Source organism: Piliocolobus tephrosceles, chromosome 10 (assembly GCF_002776525.5).
Source record: "Piliocolobus tephrosceles isolate RC106 chromosome 10, ASM277652v3, whole genome shotgun sequence".
NCBI lineage: Eukaryota > Metazoa > Chordata > Mammalia > Primates > Cercopithecidae > Piliocolobus > Piliocolobus tephrosceles.
Window position 1 is genome coordinate 109,735,067 of NC_045443.1, and position 6,894 is coordinate 109,741,960.

The window sequence follows — 6,894 nt, forward strand, 5'->3', positions numbered from 1 at the left end:
CCAACTACTCAGGAGGCTGAAGTGGGAGGATTGCTTGTGCCCAGGAGGTTGAGCCTCCAATGAGCTATGATTGTGCTACTGCACTCTGGCCTGGGTGGCAGAGTAAGACACTGTCTCAAAACAGACAAACAAAACGACAACAACAACAAAAACCCTGCAGAAATAACTTCCTGGCACTTCAGGACACTAAGGAAGGAAATTTTCCCAAGTGTGACGTGTCTCCTGGTAGGAACAATATCTGGGAATTTCCCACACTGGTCAGCATAGGGAAAATCTAAAGTACAAAGTAGGCACACAGTTAAAGGTAGATGGAGAAATGCAGAGCCTTCAACTAAGAGTTAGGATAACCTGAGCAATGGTCTTCTTTTGACCAATAATTCAAGTTCTGACTTGTTTCCATTAGAAAAGGAGAGGATGGGCTGGGCGCGGTGGCTCACACCTGTAATTCTAGCACTTTGGGAGGCCGAGGCAGGCAGATTGCCTGAGGTCAGGAGCTTGAGACCAGCCTGGCCAACATGGCAAAACCCCATCTCTATTAAAAATACAAAAATTAGCCAGGTGTGGTGGCGCACCCCTATAGTCCCAGCTGCTCAGGAGGCTGAGGCAGGAGAATTGCTTGAACCTGGGAGGTGGAGGTGGCAGTGAGCCAAGATCGCACCACTGCGCTCCAGCCTGGGCAACAGAGCGAGACTCTATCTAAACAAAACAAAACAAAAAAAGAAAAGGAGAGGATGAGCTGGGCGCAGTGGCTCACGCCTGTAATCCCAGCACTTTGGGAGGCTGAGGTGGGCAGATCACTTGAACCCAGGAGTTCAAGACCAGCCTGGGCAACAGGGCAAGACCCCCATCTCTACAAAACATTTAAAAATTAGCCAGGTGTGGCGGTGCATGCTCAAGCCCAGGAAACCCAGGCTGCAGTGAGCCATGATCACACCACTGCACTCCAGCCTGGGTGATGGACTGTCTCAAAAATAAAAAAGAAAGAAAGAAAGAGTGAAATTCCATCTCTACTAAACAACAACAAATACAAAAATTAGCTGGGTGTGGAGGTGTGCACCTGTAGTCCCAGCTACTAGGGAGGCTGAGGCAGGAGAATCGCATGAACCCGGGAGGCAGAAGCTGCAGTGAGCCGAGATAGCGTCATTACACTCCAGCCCGGGCAACAGTGTAAGATTCTGTCTCAAAAACAAAAAGAAAGGAAAGGAGAGGATGAGACTAAGAGACCCTTTCCAACTCAATCCCTTGTGTGCAGTAGCTGTCTGCCTCAGCACTTCCAATTGTGTCCGCCAGGTGGCCTATGAATGCCAAGTCTCCCAGGCCACTTTCCAAATCAAATACATCTCATTTTGCATGCTTTAATAAAACATAGCAAATATTATGTTTGTGTAAGCTACATTTTATTAATTTTTATACTGAATTTTATTGGGATATAATTTAAATGCCATAACTTGCCCACTTTAAGTGCAAAATTTAATGATTTTTATTTTGCTTTTTTTTAAAGATAGGGTCTCTGTCACCCAGGCTGGAGTACAGCGACATGATCATAGCTCACTGTGGCCTTGATCCCTCAGGTTCAAGGAATCCTCCCACCTCAACCTCTCAAGTAGCTGGAACTACAGTTGGGCACCACTATGCCTGGCTCCAGTCTGATCTTGAACTCCTGGCCTCAAGTGATTCTCTTACCTCATCTTCCCAAAGTTCTGGGCTTACTACAGGTGTGAGCCACCGTGCCTGGACCTTCCATATCACTTTTTAAATTACTTTATTAATTCTCCTAGTAGTTTTATGGTTTTATTTTTAACATGTAAATCTTTGATCCATTTGGTATTTATTTCCATATGAATAGTAAGGTGGGCTTTCGGCCAGGCATGGTAGCTCACACTAATCCCAGTACTTTGGGAGGCCAACATGGGTGGATCACTTGAGGTCAGGAGTTCCAGACCATCCTGGCCAACATGATGAGACCCCATCTGTACTGAAGATACAAAAATTAGCCGGGCGTGGTGGTACGTACCTATATTCCCAGCTACTCAGGAGGCTGAGGCACAAGAATCACTTGAATCCAGGAGGAGGAAGTTACAGTGAGCTGAGATCTCACCATTGCACTCCAGCCTGGGCAACAGAGCGAGACTCCATCTCAAAATAAACAAATTAAATAAATAAATAAATAAATAAATAAATAAATAAATAAATGAAGGTCGGGCCCGGTGGCTCACGCCTGTAATCCCAGCACTTTGGGAGACTAAGGTGAGCGGATTGCTTGAGCTCAGGAGATTGCAACCAGCCTGGGCAACACAGTGAAACCCCATCTCTACTAAAAATACGAAAGATTAGCTGGGAGTTTTGGCGTGGGCCTGTAGTCCCAGCTACTTGGGAGGCTGAGGCAGGAGAATTGCTTGAACCTGGAAGGCGGAGGTTGCAGTGAGCTGAGATCTTACCACTGCACTCCAGCCTGGGCAACAGAGCGAGACTCCGTCTCAAAAGAAATAAATAAATAAGGTGGGATTTCAATTTTATCTTTTTCAGTTGTATCTATCTATCTATAGTGGTCATATAAATATATATATGGGGGAGGGGGGAGGGATTGCATTGGGAGTTATACCTGATGTAAATGACTGGTTGATGGGTGCTGATGAGTTGATGGGTGCAGCACACCAACATGGCACAAGTATACATATGTAACAAACCTGCACGTTATGCACATGTACCCTAGAACTTAAAGTATAATAATAAAAAATAATAATAATAAAAGTTGTTGAAAAAAATAAATATATATATATAAATATATATAGTAGCTGTATAAATATATAAAGGGAATATATTTTATATATATATATATATATATATCTTTTTTTTTTTTTTTTTTTTTGCCGGATTCAGTGACTCACAGACTGGGCGCAGTGGCTCACGCCTGTAATCCCAACACTTTGAGAGGCCAAGGTGGGCGGATCACTTGAGGTCAGGAGTTCAAGACCAGCCTGGCTAACATGATGAAACTCCATCTGTACTAAAACCACAAAAATTTGCCGGGCATGGTGGCAGGTGCCTGTAATCCCAGATTACAGGAGAGGTAGGAGAATCACTTGAAAATGGAGGTTGCAGTGAGCCAAGATCGCGCCACTGACTCCAGCCTGGGTGACAGAGCGAGACTCCATTTCAAAAACATATCTATATTATATATATATATATATTTTTTTTTTTTGGTAGAGACAGGGTCTTGAACACCTGGCCTCAAGCAATCCTCCCACCTCGGCCTCTCAAAGCCAAGGGAGCCACCATGCCTGACCTCAATCCCTATTTATTGAATAATCCATCTTTTTCACAGAGCACCCAATGCCATCATTATCATATATTAAATTTCCATATACATTTCTGGCTAGTCATGGAACAGTCTCTAGTCTCTATTCAAGGGCAGGTCAAAACTGGAGTCTGCAGAGCTGGCTGGATTCTCTGATCTGAGTCTGGGCTTGCTCTGTACAGTCTCTGAACTACTCGACTATTGGGAGAACCTTGTCAGCTGCATTTGGCTACTGGATACTAAGAATGAGGCCCTTAATTTGGAATGAAGTCACCTTGCGGGGGTAGGGCTGCTCTGTGGCCAGTTCCCTGAGAAACTGTAGGAGATAAGGAATTAAAACCACCCAGGAAATTTTTTTAATGACTCTAAAATTTACATGTAAATGGTAATGACCTAGAATAGCCAAAATGGCAAGGCCAGTTGCAGTGGCTCACATCTGTAAGCCCAGTACTTTGGGAAGCCAAGGTAGGACGATTGCTTAAGTTCAAGACCAGCCTGAGCAACATAGCAAGACCCCCATCTCTACAAAACTAAAAAAATTAGCTGGAAGTGATGGTGCACCCTTGTGGTCCCAGCTACTCTAGAGTATGAGGCGGGAGGATTGCTTGATCCAGCCAGAAGTTTGATGCTGCAGTGGGCTATGACCCTTTCTCAAAATAAATAAATAAATAAAGCCACATTTATTAAGACTGTGGAGAAATAGCGTAAGGATAAACAGGTAGATGTGTAGAACAAAGAGCCCAGAAATAGATTCTATACATATGGTCACTTGATTTATGACAAAGACACGAGTGAAATTCAATGGAGAAAAGATTTTTCTCCCAGTAAATGGAACCATAGGTTATGTTTTTATTTATTTATTCGGTCTGCTTGTGAGGCAAGGTCTCACTCTGTCACCCAGGCTAGAGTGCAGTCACACAATCACAGCTCACTGCAGCCTTGAACTCCTGGGCTCAAGCGATCCTCCTCCCTCAGTCTCCCGAGTAGCTGGGACTACAAACACACACCAGAATGCCCAGCTAATTTTTTTACTTTTTTTTTTTTTTTGTAGAGGCAGGGGTCTTGCTATGTTACCCAGGCTGGTCTTAAACTCCTGGGCTCAAGTAATCCTCCTACCTTTGCCTTTCAAGGTGCTGGGATTATATATAGATGCGAGCCACTGTGCCTGGTCTCACACCTGAGGCGTTGTTAGGGGAGAGAACTGAGTGAGGGCTTTTCCTGGGAAATCAGACTAAAACAAAGTGATCCTAAGTCTCCTCCTCTAGACGCTAGCAGGGTCCCTGCAGATGTCTGAGGGATGAAGCTGCCCAGGGAAGGGAACAGTGACCCCTGGGAACTCTGCCTGGCAACCAGAAAGCCTGGAAAACATCCCAGCATTCTCTGAGGCCTCTGGTCCAATCCCAGTTCTCCTCATGAATATGTATGGGTCCCCAGATGTCAGCTGCATCTCTGAGCCTCTTCCTCCCTGCTCAACCGCCCCTACTCCCCTCCCCACACAAACATCCCTCACCCTTCCTCTTCTTGATAACTGGCAACATCTCTTGCTCCTCGCTTCACAGCTGATGAAATAATGTGAACATTTCAGGGCCTGAGGACATATCCACAGAGTGTTTCAGGGCCTGTCCCCTTGATTAGGAAACTGGCTTTTAGCAGTGGTTTCACAAATGTTTCTCCAGTTAGAGATAAATGTATTTGTGACTATGTGCCAAAAAAAATAAGAAGAAGAAAAAAAATTAAATCAGATGAATGTCTAAAGCCCGTCTTGGAAGACCTAACTCCAACTAGAAAATAAAAGTGCGTGGTGTCCTTCTGTGGCAGACACTGTCCTTTGCTCTTGCTTCCCTAATAGCTCCCTCCCTGGTTACTCCCCTGTTACTCCCTGGTTACTTCTCCTCCCAGTGTGTCAGTTATCTAAGCCTCTGAGTAATCAGATGTCCAGCTAATGAGTGAGTGCCTGAGTCACCCTGGGGCCACTGAAAAATAAAAATGATGGAATTTCCAAAACTTGTATGGAGAAATTAAAAGACTGTATTGTTTTGTTTTTTAAGCCAGAGCCAGCACAGTGGCTCACACCTGTAATCCCAGCACTTTTTTTTTTTTTCGAGACAGAGTTTCGCTATTTTTGCCCAGGCTGGAGTGCAATGGTGCGATCTCAGCTCACCGCAACCTCCGCCTCCCAGGTTCAAGCGATTCTCCTGCCTCAGCCTCCTGAGTAGCTGGGATTACAGGCATGCGCCACCACCCCGGCTAATTTTGTATTTTTAGGAGAGACGGGGTTTCTCCATGTTGGTCAGGCTGGTCTTGAACTTCCGACCTCAGGTGATCCACCCGCCTCAGCCTCCCAAAGTGCTGGGATTACAGGCATGAGCCACCGCGCCTGGCTATCCCAGCACTTTAAGAGGCTGAGGTGAGGGAATCATTTGAGACTAGGAGGTGAAGGCTGCCGTGAGCTGTGATTGTATCACTGCATTCCAGCCTGGGTGAGACCTTGCCTCAAAAAAATTTTTTTTTAATTAAAAAAAAAAAAAAAAAAGCCAGGGGCTGGGTGCGATGGCTCATGCCTGTAATCCCAGCACTTTGGGAGGCCAAGGTGGGCGGATCGCAAGGTCAAGAGATCGACACCATCCTGGCCAACATGGTGAAACCTTGTCTCTACTAAAAATACAAAAATTAGCTGGGCATGGTGGCGTGCACCTGTAGTCCCAGCTCTTCGGGAGGCTGAGGCAGGAGAATCACTTGAACCCGGGAGGAGGAGGTTTCCGTGAGCCGAGATCATACCAATGCACTCCAGCCTGGTGACAGAGCAAGACTTCGTCTCAAAAAAAAAAAAAAAAAAAAAAGCCAGGGCTAAATAAATATTAATAACTCATGAGAGCTAGAGATATTTATGTACACATGGATGACTGGAACTTTTAATAACCAAAAGCCAAATAAAGACAAACTCTATAGCCCATTCCAGTAATTCTACTCCTGGGTGTATACCTAATAGAAATTAACATCATACCTAACCAAGAACAAGAATATTCATACTTGGCTGAAACTAGAAACAAGCCAAATGTTCATTAACTGGAGAATGGGCTAATAAATTGTGAAGTTGTGAAGATATTCACAATTTATTAAGAACACTACATGAGAATGAAAAGGAATGAACTAAGGTTATATACAATGACATGGGTGAATATAACATTCAAGATATTGCCTGAAAGAAGTCGTACACAAAATAGTATATATTGCATCATTCTATCTGTTCCTACAGAATAGAACAAGCAAAACTATTCTTTTTTTTTTAATTTGTTTTTTGAGATGGAGTCTCGCTCTGTCACCCAGACTGGAGTGCAGTGATATGATCTCGGCTCACTGCAACCTCTGCCTTGCGGGTTCAAGCGATTCTTCGGCCTCAGACTAACAAGTAGCTGAGCCTACAGGCACGCACCACCACGCCCGGCTAATTTTTGTATTTTCAGTACAGATGGGGTTTCACCACGTTGGCCAGGCTGGTTTCAAACTCCTGACCTTGTGATCTGCCGGCCTCGGCCTCCCAAAGTGCTGGGATAATAAGCATGAGACACCTTGCCTGGCCAGGAATTTTCTATTTA